The 15,849-nt window shown below is 38.0% G+C and overlaps 1 long non-coding RNA gene across 1 annotated transcript in view; it reads left to right on the forward strand.

Moving 5' to 3' along the window:
* Positions 1-15,212, forward strand: part of LOC103027851 (uncharacterized) — a 43,947-nt gene extending 28,735 nt beyond the window's left edge. Inside the window, exon 3 of the long non-coding RNA XR_455293.3 lies at positions 14,425-15,212. This is a non-coding gene — a long non-coding RNA (uncharacterized LOC103027851). The remainder of the gene's footprint in view (positions 1-14,424) is intronic.
* The last annotated feature ends 637 nt before the right edge of the window (positions 15,213-15,849 follow it).

Here is a 15,849-nt window from a genome sequence, read left to right on the forward strand (position 1 = left end):
CGCACAACAGCGCAAATCGTACCGGGCCAAACCGAGAAACCGGTAGAAGTAATTTTAAGGTCTTATTGAGTGTGCCAATTTTCAAGAGTTTTCTATCCTGTTAAACACGTGAAATATCCATTTAAAATACAGGTGGCGCTTTAGCGCTGTTAAAATACATGTATTTGAAATTCTAATTCTACATCAAACCACAGCCTTAGATAAGCAGGCCGGTCAAATTTTGTGAGTTTTTCTCTCTTATAACGTCCTCAAAACTCCTAGCATTACCTATGTGTCAACCTCCAGTTTTGATGTGGCATCTCAAACATTCAACCGTCCGCCATTCCCTCCTCGTTTAAGATATCGACTATTTCTTCACAATTTATCATCAGATATGTTCAATGTTTATTTTTACCAAATACCAAGAGAATTCAACAAATTTGCTAGGAGTAGTTTGACAATGTACACAAAAAATGTGTGTAAAATGCAGATATTTCAAAATGGCCGACTTCCTGTTGGGCGGAGTCAGTCCTACCAATGCTGAAAATGTGTGTAATGATGTCTTTTGTGTTTTTGCCAAGTTTCATGAATTTTCAAAAATCTGTTTTCTGACCGTGTCATGGTTTCACTTTGGTTTAGTGTTGCGTCTCTAGTGAATCAATTGCTCGCCATTGGGTCACCGTTTTACCGATCAACTAATCCTTTGGCAGTTATCATCAAATATGTCTGTTGTTCATTTACAGCGAAATAAGAGGTAATCTGACAAAGACTTTAGGAGCAGTTTAAATGAGTTTGTGAAAAATGTGTAAAAATATTACAAATTCCAATATGGCCGACTTCCTGTTGGGCGGAGCTAATACAAGCCAATTGCAAATATGTGCAGGGTCATACTATCTACACTCCTACCAAAATTTGAGAAGATTAGACAAATTTTGACACATCCACAGCGAATTTATTAAATGAACAAATTAGGGGGCGCTGTAGAGTCCGCTAGCTATACATGAAAAAATTGTCAAAATATTTGTAAAGTGTTTTTAGGTCTTATGCAATCTGTCAATTTTCAAGAGGTTTTGAGCATTCCCGTAATGTCAAATATGCATTGAAACCTAGGTGGCGCTATAGAGCCAATGAAATACGTATATATGAAATTTTAATTTCAGATCAAACTACTGCTTAAATCAAGCCGGCCTGTAAATTTTCAAGAGTTTTCAACCTTTTTAACCTCCTCAAACACCTACTAACACCAGAATGTATTCACTTCCTGTTTTAACGGGGCATCTCAAGCAATTCAACTGTCCGCCATTTCGTCCTCGTTTAAGATATCGACTATTCCTTCGCAATTTACAATCAAGTATGTTAGTAGTTTATTACAGACAAATATCAAGAGTATTCAACAAATTCCCTAGGAGGAGTTCGACAAAGTATGCAAAAAATGTGTGTAAAACACACTTTTTTCAAAATGGCCGACTTCCTGTTGGGCGGAGTCAGTCTTACCAATGCTAAAAACGTGTCTTATGATGTCTGTTGTGTTTTTGCCAAGTTTCATGAATTTTCAATCATCTGTGTTATGACCGTGTCATGGTTTCACTTTTGTTTAGTGTTGCTTCTCCATTAAATTAATTGCCTGCCATTACGTCATCGTTTCAGCTATCGACTATTCCTTCGCAATTTATCACCACGTATGTCTGGAGCCTACCCACGCCCAATTTAGAGATAATCTGACAAAGACTCTAGGAGGAGTTTGAATGAGTTCGTGAAAAATGTGTAAAAATTCCACAAATTTCAAAATGGCCGACTTCCTGTTGGGCGGAGCTAATACCAGCCAATGGGTAATATGTGCGGGATGATACTCTCTATGTTGTTGCCAAAAATCTAGAATATTGGAGAAATTTTGAGACAGCTACAGCTAATTTAATGGCCTAAATAAAATAGGGGGCGCTGTAGAGTCATCTAGCTACACATGAGAAAAACGGCAAAATATTTCTAAATCATTTCAAAGACTTATTGAATCTGCCAATTATCAAGAGGCTGAGAGCTTTTTATAAATGTGCTATAAAATAGGTGGCGCTAGAGAGCTGATGAAACACGAATTTACGAAATTCCAACTGAAGGTCAAAGTTTGGCCTAAGCTAAATAGCTCTGTAAAATTTTAGGAGTTTTCAAACATCTTAACCCCTCCGAAACCCAGCGGGAAACTTTTTATTTTGCAACTTCCTGTCAAAATGGCCGACTTCCTGTTGGGCGGAGTCAAATAAAACCTAGTGATTCTTGTTGTTTATGAGGAGGTCAATGAGCGTACCAAAGTTGGTGTACATTGGACAAACTTCATCCCGGCCACTGCCTACGTTTGGGGGCGCTATAGAGCTCCTGAACCACGCCTAAGTCCAGCCTCTATGGAACTTCAAAATTTTCGCCGAGCTTGAGGCCTGTGCCAAAATGCGTGAGTTTTCGAGTATCGGAAATGCCTCAAAAATGGACGCAAAGAGGCAGAATAATAATAATAATAATAATAATAATAATAATAATAATAAACGGACCAAAAACAATAGGGCTTTGCACCTCCGGTGCAGGCTTCGCCTGCGCCTTCGGTGCTCGGGCCCTAATAACGAGTTGTCCCCCTGTCACAGGGGGACGTAGGGCCCTCGCACAACAGCGCAAATCGTACCGGGCCAAACCGAGAAACCGGTAAAAGTAATTTTGAGGTCTTATTGAGTGTGCCAATTTTCAAGAGTTTTCTATCCTGTTAAACATGTGAAATATCCATTTAAAATACAGGTGGCGCTATGGCGCTGTTAAAATACATGTATTTGAAATTCTAATTCTACATCAAACAACAGCCTTAGATAAGCAGGCCAGTCAAATTTTGTGAGTTTTTCTCCGTTATAACCTCCTCAAAACACCTGGCATTACCTAGGTTTTCACCTCCTGTTTTGATGTGGGATCTCAAAAACTCAACCATCTGCCATTTCGTCCTCGTTTGAGATATCGACTATTCCTTCACAATTTATCATCAGATATGTTCAATGTTTATTTTTACCAAATACCAAGAGAATTCATCAAATTTGCTAGGAGTAGTTTGACAATGTACACAAAAAATGTGTGTAAAATGCAGATATTTCAAAATGGCCGACTTCCTGTTGGGCGGAGTCAGTCCTACCAATGCTGAAAATGTGTGTAATGATGTCTTTTGTGTTTTTGCCAAGTTTCATGATTTTTCAATTATCTGTTTTCTGACCATGTCATGGTTTCACTTTGGTTTAGTGTTGCGTCTCTAGTGACTCAATTGCTCGCCATTGGGTCACCGTTTTACAGATCAACTAATCCTTTGGCAGTTATCATCAAATATGTCTGTTGTTCATTTACAGTGAAATAAGAGGTAATCTGACAAAGACTTTAGGAGCAGTTTAAATTAGTTTGTGAAAAATGTGTAAAAATATTACAAATTCCAATATGGCCGACTTCCTGTTGGGCGGAGCTAATACAAGCCAATTGCAAATATGTGCGGGGTCATACTATCTACGATCCTACCAAAATTTGAGAAGATTAGACAAATTTTGACACATCGACAGCTAATTTATTAAACAAACGAATTAGGGGGCGCTGTAGAGTCTGTTTGCTATACATGAAAAAATTGTCAAAATATTTGTAAAGTGTTTTTAGGTCTTATGCAATCTGTCAATTTTCAAGAGGTTTTGAGCATTCCCATAATGTCAAATATGCATTGAAACCTAGGTGGCGCTATAGAGCCAATGAAATACTTATACAAGAAATTTTAATTTCAGATGAAAGTAATGCTTAATTCAAGCAGGCCTGTAAATTTTTGAGAGTTTTCAACCTTTTTAACCTCCTCAAACACCTACTAACACCAGAATGTATTCACTTCCTGTTTTAATGGGGCATCTCAAGCAGTTCAACTGTCCGCCATTTCGTCCTCGTTTAAGATATCGACTATTCCTTCGCAATTTATCATCACGGATGGTAGTAGTTTTTTGCTGACAAATATCAAGAGTATTCAACAAATTCCCTAGGAGGAGTTCGACAAAGTATGCAAAAAATGTGTGTAAAATGCACATATTTCAAAATGGCCGACTTCCTGTTGGGCGGAGTCAATCATTCCAATACTAAAAACGTGTCTTATGATGTCTCTTGTGTTTTTACCAAGTTTCATGATTTTTCAATCATCTGTTTTATGACCGTGTCATGGTTTCACTTTGGTCTAGTGTTGCATCTCCATTAAATTAATTGTCCGCCATTACGTCATCATTTCAGCTATCGACTATTCCTTCGCAATTTATCACCATGTATGTCTGGAGCCTATCCACACCAAATTTAGAGGTAATATGACAAAGACTCTAGGAGGAGTTTGAATGAGTTCGTGAAAAATGTGTAAAAATTCCACAAATTTCAAAATGGCCGACTTCCTGTTGGGCAGAGCTAGTACAAGCCAATAGGTAATATGTGCGGGATGATAGTTTCTATGTTGTTGCCAAAAATTGAGAATATTGGAGAAATTTTGAGACAGCTACAGCTAATTTAATGGCCTAAACAAAATAGGGGGCGCTGTAGAGTCCTCTAGCTACACATGAGAAAAACGACAAAATATTCCTAAATCATTTCAAAGACTTATTGAATCTGCCAATTATCAAGAGGCTGAGAGCTTTTCATAAATATGATATAAAATAGGTGGCGCTAGAGAGCTGATGAAAGACTAATTTACGAAATTCCAATTTACGGTCAAAGTATGGCCTAAGCCAAATAGCTTTGTAAAATTTTAGGAGTTTTCAAACATCCTAACCCCTCCGAAACCCAGCGGGAAACTTTTTATTTTGCAACTTCCTGTCAAAATGGCCGACTTCCTGTTGGGCGGAGTCAAATAAAACCTAGTGATTCTTGTTGTTTATGAGGAGGTCAATGAGCGTACCAAAGTTGGTGCACGTTGGACAAACTTCATCCCGGCCACTGCCGACGTTTGGGGGCGCTATAGAGCTCCTGAACAACGCCAAAGTCCAGCCTCTATGGAACTTTAAAATTTTCGCTGAGCTTGAGGTCTGTGCCAAAATGCGTGAGTTTTCGAGTATCGGAAATGCCTCAAAAATGGACGCAAAGAGGCAGAATAATAATAATAATAATAATAATAAACGGACCAAAAACAATAGGGCTTTGCACCTCCGGTGCAGGCTTCGCCTGCGCCTTCGGTGCTCGGGCCCTAATAATAATAATAAACGGACCAAAAACAATAGGGCTTTGCACCTCCGGTGCAGGCTTCGCCTGCGCCTTCGGTGCTCGGGCCCTAATAAAGTGAAAGAAGCATGTGGACTGAGGCAGTAGACATTAGAGATAGTTCTGCCCTGCTCTTTTCCCTCAACTTACATAGTACAGTAGCCTCCATTGCCAGCCCATATTAACAATGATAGTTGTTAGCTGAAAAAAGATGATAATGCAAAGAAAACAAGTTCATATTCATAAAGTTTTAGGAGTTCCGAAATCAGTATTTGGTGGAATATCCCTGGTTTTTCATCAAATTTTTCATGCATGTTGACATTTTCTCCTCCACCAGTCTTATACACTGCTTTTGGTTAACTTTATGCCACTCCTGGTGTAAAAATACAACAGTTCAGTTTGGTTTGATGGCTTGTGATCATCCATCTTCCTCTTGATTTTATTCCAGTGGTTTTCAATTTGGTAAAATCAAAGAAACTCAACATTTTGAAGTGGTCTCTTATTTTTTTCCAGAGCTGTATATATATATCCTAGTATATATATCCTAGTTACTACTGTTGTACAAATATCTCAATCTACTGAGCAGGCATAGCTGCATTTTCATTTCTTATTATGAACCTCCTAATGCAGAGGATTCAGTGACATGAGAAAACATGTATGGAGGACAAAACCTAGTGAACTTTGAACACTTTTGGCATATGGGCGTGACACCGGCTACAGGATGATGCATGACTATATAGGCCTATTAAATATGCAATTACATAATTACATCTGAATGGTCTCGGAATACGAACATCTTGCTAACTCGTGACAAAAGATTAATATCTATTATTCATTTGATTCAATATACAGTGATAGTCACTGAGACAGCACAGTATTAACAATTTCCCTCTATATAACAGCCATAATAGATTTTCAATTTATCTCACCATTTATCATTTATCAGTTATGTTCTTATTGTACTATAGCTTTCTTCTTGATGCGGTCTCAGTGGTCATCACCTCAGCGCCTCCATACGTGAAACGCAGGGCACATGTGTGTGACTTTAATACCGAATTCATTTGTGCCGCCACCGACGCCCTATTCGCTCGGCAGTCGCTAAAGGGACTCGGGGGAGCCCTATCACAGTTCTATATGCAAATGTCCTTGCACCTGGGCAGCGGTGCAGGCATGCTGGGAGCTTATTTATGCAAATCTGATAGAGCGCCTGCACGCACGCGAGCCGGAGACACCAGCAGCTAGATTTCAAAGAAATGCTCAGCTTCTGCCAGGAGGGTTACACCAAAAAAGGACACATAAATACACAGAGGAGTGAAAAAACGCAAGAGAAGCTGCTGTAGACATTCACCAACTCGGCTAAGGTGATACTGCACACACTCTCACACAGGGACATATTATTTTACATGATTTCTCTAGAGATTAAACGGACAGGCGCGGAAAAGGCAGCAGCACTCCAGGGTCATTCTGGTAAAGAACATACATGAGCCAGGGCACACACTTAGGATGCAATTTTTAAATATAAGCGAGATCATGTTGTTACATGTGAAGTAATCTTCAATAATGTCCTTGAAACGGGTCTACTCTTGCCCTGCCCATAAAAAAAACATTAATTCATCACTTCTTATGAGTTTGGCATGTGTTTTACATAAATGCCATTTTGCTTGAATCCAGAGCAACTTACAATTCATTCATGTTTCTCAGGTAGACAAATGGAATGAGTCTTGCTCAAGGCCTGTTATTGATGTAGCTAGTGCGGAGTGCCTACCCATATGAAAAACTGAAGCCAAGTGTGTCTTTATGAAGATGGTGTTGTTCCCACTATGCTACACCACCCACAGATACGGTATAACATAAAACTCATTCACATTAAAATGACATTCATATTTAAGACTTAGAAACAGAATAAGTTATTAACACAAGCAGAATAAGAATAAGACAACACAAGCAACTTGTCACCTGCCAGTGTATGTTTTGACTATTAAGTGCCACTATTCATCATTGTATTGTGTATAATACAATTTTAGCCCATTTTTACATTTGTGAGCAAAGCACGTTTTGAATGTTATGCAAAAAAAAAAAAATTCACATTTTAGAGGTAAAATCAGAAAATTGTCTATGCCAGAATTGTGTAGACATAAGACACAAATGCTACCTTCGATCTTTAGCATATGATCTTTTAAGATTATGGTGTACCAGATCCAGTTCAGATCATTCAATGAGTCAATTGTCCAATAACCTGAAACACTAAAAATAGAGGCAATATTTAAAAATGACTGTAATTTCTAAACAGGCATCTTCTTTGTGTCATATCTGTTCAAATATTGCTCAAAAACATGATGATGATAATTGCAGGCATCACAGTGACAAGGAAATCCATGCTAGCAGTTCTGAGGTTCACAGTTGCCCTATAAGGACACCTTTAGGACCAATACCAGTAGGAGTCATAAAACTCTGAGCCTGCTGTCTATTGATGCTGATAGATTTTAACTGCACTGGCTGCAGGAAGTAATTACTACTCGAGAGGTCTCTGGGGGCATCCAGTCAATGATCTTCCTGCTAATTCTCTCTGTTGTACTAGCGTATAGCTTCAGGAAGAAGTTTGCAGTTTGATTTACTTTTTGAATCCATGAGTTCTCAGAGAACACGCCATTAACCAGTTTGCCACACTTTTTTGTATGTGAACTGTAAAATGTTTATCAGGCTGTTTCTTGCTGTATTACACAGCACTATTTGAATTTAGTTTATATATTATCAGTATAATTGCAGGTAAATGCATTCTAAGACCATACTTTAGCCAGTCTTTGAATGAATTTGATGCAGTTATATCCTATTATACAGCAAACTTGAGAAGATTATTATGTTAGACTACCATGAGAGGCTGTCGACCAGCGCGACAGCAGATCTGTTGATAAAAATACAACCACAGCAATGAGTGGTATAATATTCAAGGATGTTATATATTAGAGGGTCTCACAATAATTGGAAAAAAAGAAAAATTGTATTATTTAAACAACACAAAACTATTAAATTGTTGTTGGGCAAATCTGTCACCTTCCAAAGAAAAGAACCTATGCCCATGGTTGTAGATGGTAAATTTAAAACACCCACCCAAGCATCTATACATATTACAATTTCTGTAAAAAGGGAAACCAAAACTAGTGATCGACTGATTAATTGGGCTGATTATTTTCAAATTGTCCTAAAATCTGCATCGGCCGATATCTGACTCTGCCTGCTGCTCAGTCCCCAAAACTCCACCCTGAGGTGGCCAATACACAACAGCAAACGAGTGGTGCTGCAGCATGGAAGCTAGGAAGCGGGCTACTTCAGCTGCTAAACAGCCTAAACTGCTGAAACGTTAGCTGCTACACAGCCTAAAAAGCCTTAGCATGTCTCAAAAAAACCCAGTGACCAAAGTATAATATTGGCAGTGAGTATAAAAGTTTCTCTGGCTCTTCTACCAGCAGCACCTTCCCAGTCTTCACTGGCTTCGCTTGACAGCAGTGAGGGCACGTCATAACTGAAATGTAGATCAGGCTTCAACAAAATAAAACAGTATGCTACTCAAATATAGGTGTATATGTTTATCTGCTAATGGCAAACCTGAAAAGTAGTATATCCAACTCTAGGGTGTGTATTTCTAGTATAACAGGCTTGGCTTAGGCTTCTGATAGCAGGAGAAGTCCTGTCCTAGAAACATAACATTACACAGAGCACCGAGACACAGGCTAAACAACCCTCAGCCAAAGAGTTCAGAAGCCTAAGAGGAAAAACTCAATAGAGCGCTCCATAAGTATAGTCCCGCATATAAATGACTGAGTCAGCCGCCATTACAGACTAAACAATACAGGAAAAAGATAAAAAGTAATAGGAGTCAGTTGTACTGAACCAATTACATATAACTAGTCATTTAATTTAACAGCAGAGAATCTAAGCTCTAATTTATGCTGCTTTTCTCAGTTCTATTGGTTAGAGGTACAGTGGCTGCTTCACTTTTGTTGCCAAAGACTGTGTTTAACCATTTATCCTTAATGTGTAAAACGCCTAGCACAGGAAAACCTCTTCACTCAGGCATTAATAACACAAATAGCGTGTTAATCTACTAGCTATATGTGCCTGTGATGGTACTACACCAAACCAATCAACTAGCTCGACCTAAACATGTTTTATTTTGCAAATAAATTAACCTATCATCTAATTAATTAACTTTGAATCTTAAATAACATTTGCTGAACTATTTATATATTTAAAATAATTTATACTTTGCTATATAGAAAATAAAATGCCTAAGGTCCTCCTGCAATGCTTCATAACCAATCGAATTACTGCACAAGTAAGTCTTTCTAAAGTTTCTAAAAGCAAATGAATAGTTTTACTTCATATATTAGAAAATGGTTCATAAACCAGGGGTGTCCAAACTTACACATAAATGACTAATCTTAGAGTTTTTCATTCAAAACAAACAGCAGCTCACCTGATTCCACATGTTTAATCAGTAAGTCCTCAAACATTGATGTGCTGTGCTTTTAATTGGCTGAAATGAAAAATCCTGCAGCCACAATAACGTTTTTTGGCTAATACTGGACGGCCCTGCTATAAACATAACCCTCATGCACTGGTGAGATCCTGCTGATCTAGGTTTTCTCGAAAACAACAGGAAGTTAAACTGCTCTCAGCGCCCCCTTGTGTAGAATGACCTGGCTGATAGACGATACCTGTGGGTGACCTGACTATGATGATTATTTCAGTTTTGCTGCACTGTTCAAACATAATTTTATAATTGCAGCCAGCTTTTTTTAGACAAGTTACTTAATAAATTACATTTATATTAAATTACAAAGAAGAAAATATTACACATTAATTACAGTTATTATTTTCTGAATAAATACAAATCTGTCATGAATGGAATTTATAACCCAACACTTTAGACAAAGTGTTTTTTGCTCTTTTCAGTGAACTACAAGTAGGAAGTAATTAAGCCTAAATCACACCATGCTATACTTGTAACTTTTAAGGGCTAAATCTAGTGTGACTGAGTGACAGAAGCAGAGAGAAAGAAAGGGAGAGAAAAAGAAAGCAGACCAGCGCAGGCCTTCTGACTGACTAACTGATTGACTATTATCGGGTGGATGATGTCTCTCACTGCTTGTAAAAAATGAGAGCTGGGAGTAAATGTGTTAAAACGGTGGGTTGTAAATGAGGACAAAACAAATCATCACCACTCGCAGCTGGAACGCCACCCGACTGGGCCACACTCCTGTGAAAAACATCGCACAGGAAATCTTTCTTTAGAATAAACAACCCCTCACAGCAGACAATGGGCAAAATTAATGTGCAAATGTATGCAAGGAATTAAAAGGCAGAATTAAACAGGCAAATGAGGTAGCTACACTCGAATCGACGGAATTATGAATAATTACGCTAAATTTCCCGCTCCTAATATGACTTTTTGGGTTGTAAACAAAGGCTTAATTGTGGAAATTCTGGGGTGAGTATTGGTGAGCTGCTGCCAGTTGGTGCTACAGTAATACAGAGCAGTTTGTAATGGGCTTTATATATCCGTTGCCTTCTTCCACTTTCTTGTGACAACAAATATGAGAACAGCAGCTGGTCGACCACACATCTCTGAACTGAACTGCCTTTACCTCTACTATATGTGCTGCTAAATACTCAGATCCGGTTAACTGAAGTTGCGAAACTTCTTCACACATCCTGTATCTAGAATTAATACAAAAATAAAGGTGCCAAAAATGGATGTTTGTCTGATGGCATGTAATAAAATATCAATATGCTATCAATATCAGTTGCATTAGGAAAGAGTACATTTAGCGATAATTATGTGTAAGTAAATGCTGGATGCCGTAAATCACCCACTGCAGTTTTTGCTATAAGAAACAGACACTTTTTTGCAAAGCTAGCTTTACTTATTTCATGTAAGAATACATGAGCAGGGTAGGGTAACAAATTATACTCTATGTAACAACTTTTATGTAATCATATTATGAAAAACAGATAATATAATCCATTACAGTTACACTGAAAAAGTAATAACAGTATGTAATTACATTCAGTTACATATAAAAATATTACTAGCAATATTACAAACAATTACTAAGCAAGGATTACATTACAGGATAAACAAAATCACTACTCTTACCATGTCTGTTTCTCATTGAGTTAGCGTGTGCGTGTGTTTCTAATCCATAGCTGTTGTTGTTCATAGTGATGACTTTTTCTGGTTTTAATAATATATATGTAATAATATATAGTATGTATATACATATGGTGAAGGTTCTGACCCAGCAGTGATGGTACAATGTAGTAGCCTGGGGATTACATCGGATTGTTTTATGGGAATTTATTTGTAAAGTATTTGTTTTCTGCTTATCTGAAGACAAGTAATCCCCCCCAAAAATAAGAAATCAATATGATTAGATTACAATTACATTTTTTAAACAGGTAAGTAGCCAGTATCAGTATCAGAATACATTACAAGTATTATGAGTATATGAGTATGGGTTAGTGTGATCTACCTACTACTTCTTTATAAGGTTAATGTTGATCCACATTAGGCTGGTGTGGTTCATTAGTCCTGCAGTCCACTTACACAGCTCTGTGTTTTGTAGCACCTGATTCACATCCGTAAATAATGCTCAAGTCTCTGTGGAGATTGGTTAAAGCAGGCTCTAATGGTGCTCTACGGTACTGGAGGACAGGAGGGAGGAATCACTTCATTAGGCCAATGACGAGCGGTGGGCACTTTTAACTTCACCTCAGTGAAGATGGGCAGTTTGGTCTCCTGCACCAGCGGGGGTACACATCACTGCTGCTCTTTAATCGGAAGCAGAGGAAACAGAGGGACGCCCTGCCTCAGGTTTTGATTGAGCGTGATGGCTAACAAAGTCGTCATTTGCGATTGCAGACGCCTGAGGAGAGAGCGGAAGAGTGAACATTAAAAGCGGAGAGGAAAAGTGCGTCTCCTCCACGCCTTGGACAAGGAAGAGAAGGTGTCATGGAACCCTCGGGAGAGCGCTGTTTGATGTGCTGCTTGACAGAGCTTAGAAGTCCTTAAAGCCGGCGCAGGCTGGAGGAGAAACGAGGCCGGCTGTAATATGCACGTTCCCACTGTACACCAATGTGTGGCTTGGCTCCACTGGGAATTCATCATTATCGCATGCAGGAAAAAATACATAGCTTAAGACAAAGACTCAAAACACAGCCTTTACCACACAGTCAAACTGCCATAAAGAGGTGTTTTGTTGGGTAGATGGAAGTGGTGACTAAATCATATCCCTCTGAATAGGATGCTCATTCTGATGACCCAACACTGATGATCCAACTTCCAGACCAAGCTTCCACCGAACAAATGTGAAGTCTGGTATGTCTGGTAGAAGCAGGCCTGGTCCCCAAACTAGGGCACAAACTATATAACAGACAGTACAGTAACTTTAAATACAATTTCAGAGAATCATACATGCTGTAAATTAATATAACACAAATATTAATTTTGCATTTGAATGTGATACAGTTATTGTTTCAGTTAAGCCTAATTTAGAACTTGATGGCAGAATCAAATCCTAAAACATTTTGGACAGGGCCAACAAAAGCCTAGAAAAGTAATCAGTAGCATTTTAAACAGGCAGAAGCAAACATAGGCAGAGGTTTAATAATTTGCCAAAAAAAAACTGTCTAAAATTGTGGAACTTCAGATAAATTTACATCAACTCCAAATTGTGAACACTGTGAATATTACAGCATTTACAGTACATACAGTAATATCATAAAAAAAAACATTAGAGAATCCTGAGAAATCCCTGTGCTCAAGGCTGACTGTCAGTATTTGATGGTGGCACTGTACTAAAACAAGCATGGTTCTGTACTAAAAACTACTGCAGGGCTTTGCATATTTCAGGAAAACAACGCTAAACCACATACTGTGTCCATCACAACAGCACAGCTTTCCAGATGAAGAATAAAGAAGAGTAAAGAGAGCAAGAAAAGGTTTGGAACATCATGAAACTAAAAATACTGGAAGAGTCAGAAATGTTGAGCAGGTAAAAACCTACATCAGACAACAATATTCCTCTTCCGAACTCCAGCAATTGTTCAGCTTACTTCCAACCAGCTTACACACAGGTAGACATAGCCCTGTCCCAACTTTTTGGGGAGGAGTGGTTGACATGAAATGGTATAATGTCTCACTTTCAACATCTGATATTTTACTCAGTCCTGTTGTTAATTAGGGTTGTAGTACCATAACTTAAACACTTAACTTAAAACAACAAATAGCTGTAACCTATTAGAACTACATTAGAACTACATGTCTTTTTATTCAGATTTATATATATATTTTTTTTTTATTCAATCACGCATAATCACTGTTGATAAGTTCTTTAGTTATAATTATGCTTTTTATATTTATTTGATTTAAAGTTACTTGCTTTGAATGTTTCTGATGTTTCTGATGCATAACTTTAATATTATAATTGACATCAGTCTTTTAAAGCAGTGGTTCTTTAACTTTTGTAGCTGGAGACCCCCTTTTGTGAATGGGAAGTGTCACAAACACCAACCCATCTTTGCAAAGTTTCTATGTGTCTTTTTTATCAAACATTGCTTTTTAGGATATGACTAAATCAAACTATGATTAATGGACATAATTGAAAAATTATTTTAGAAGCTACTCACAGTTTTAAAGGACAGTCTATGATGCATTTTAATTTCTTTAATCAGTTATATGTTATATGGCAACAGTAGAAGCCAGTTTCAAGGTCTCTCCTTCAGTAGATAGGTAGAAAACCATAAACTTTTGTTTTCAATTCATCAGCCATCTTAAGTAAGTAAGATTATATTGCCATTACTGGTCGTGACTGTTTTTAACATAAAAATGTTCACTTTCTGTTCCAAAACTTCATATAAAGTGGGAAATATAGCTACATAGTTATTAGCCTGCACAGTCAGGAGTCAGCAGCAAATGGTCACTACAGCACTAGAGAATTCAAAAAGTCTTAGATCAGAGCTACACCTGGAAACAAGTCAATTTAAAAGTCTTAAGGGCAGCAAGTACATGAGTACTGTACCTGTCAGAATACTTGAGGAAGGCTATCATTACTGAGCCGCTCTCAGCAGGAGTCCTTAGAGAGACAGCACAATTATCATTTTTATATCACTTCTGCGCTAAGCTGGTCTCTATGTAATGTACTGAGTCATTGTTTTGTGTGACAGGCTCGCCTGCTGATGTGAGCAAGGGGAATGAGTCGAAGATGCAATTTTGCACCTGCGTCAATGACGACCGCAGAGACATACGGTGGAGAAGGGGACGCAGATGAGCTCTGACCCTAAACGGTCATTAACGGGTTCTCAGAATATTCAGCTCGGGAAGAAACAGGTACGTCTACTTTTGAACTGCCACAAACTTCACAGTTTAAGTGCAGCCAGTTACAGTTTAAGTAGCTGTAAGTGCAGCTCTTATGGTAAAGTAACAAGTGCAGGACAAAGGTCACATCTAGTAGGTGGGAAACCACAACTCCAACTAAAGCAGTGCTCTGTAGAAGTTCCCCCACCGGAACTTTGAAGTTGTAAATGGCATTTACTTCTTGAGAAGGGGGATAGACCCATTTGAACATTTCACATTGTATCAACAAACAAAATGAAAATAGTTTACAGTTTTCATATTGTATTGTTAGAATATATTTAAAATGTTGAAAGGACAACTCCGGTGTGAAAGAGTCTTGAGGTGTAGTGAATAGCATAGCTCCGTTCACTGCCAGCATTCCAAAATACAGTGCTTGCTTTAAGCTGATGCTCCCCACAGGCTTACAGTGCAAGCAATAAGGGCATAGTTTTACCCATGCAAATAAATCTCATTTTTTCACCATTAACAAGCTCAAAGTAACTCCATGCTTCATTGGTAGAATTCTGAGAGTCTTGATATTTAAAACGAGGCACTGAGACCTAATAGTTTATCAAAAACACTGTTTATACACACAGTACTATGAAATAGTTCTCTAGGCCCTGCCATCTTTTAGCAATGCATGGGCAATGCTATGCCCCTAGCACTGTAATACTGTTTGGAGCATTGTCTAAAACCATAGTATTTCAGAATGCTGGGAGCGAACGGAGGTGAAAAGTTTGTCAAAACTATGAACTCGTTATCATATTTCAAACTCAATTTTTGTGCTACAGTATATGATTATTAAATAAATATAATCCAGTAGTATTAGAGAAATAGTAATAAAAACAGTTAATGTAATACTTCAATGCATTTTTTAAACTATTTTAAGCATCAAAAATAAAATCGGAATAAAACAGAAAGGAATAGGATACAGCTAGGAATAGATACTCTATGTACAGAGACATACTTAAAGGCACAGGATAGCAACTATAAATGAACAGTTCAATATTATTACATGGGACAGCTTAGGAACTATCAAACCTGTATAAATTGTGAGGTGTTCTCTTGTGAGTGAGGCTGAAAACCGTGTGCTGATGGTGAGTTATTGGAGTTGAAGTGAACCCTGATAGCACTGAGAGCTCTGATACTATGCTGTGCACTGTGGGTGGTGATCCCTTTTAGACATATTCTATCTTAAATGATCGTGACCAGCGGTATCTGGCTAGTATTATCCTCACAAAAAAATAAGTTAATCT

This window comes from Astyanax mexicanus, chromosome 1, assembly GCF_023375975.1.
Source record: "Astyanax mexicanus isolate ESR-SI-001 chromosome 1, AstMex3_surface, whole genome shotgun sequence".
In the NCBI taxonomy this organism is placed as follows: domain Eukaryota; kingdom Metazoa; phylum Chordata; class Actinopteri; order Characiformes; family Acestrorhamphidae; genus Astyanax; species Astyanax mexicanus.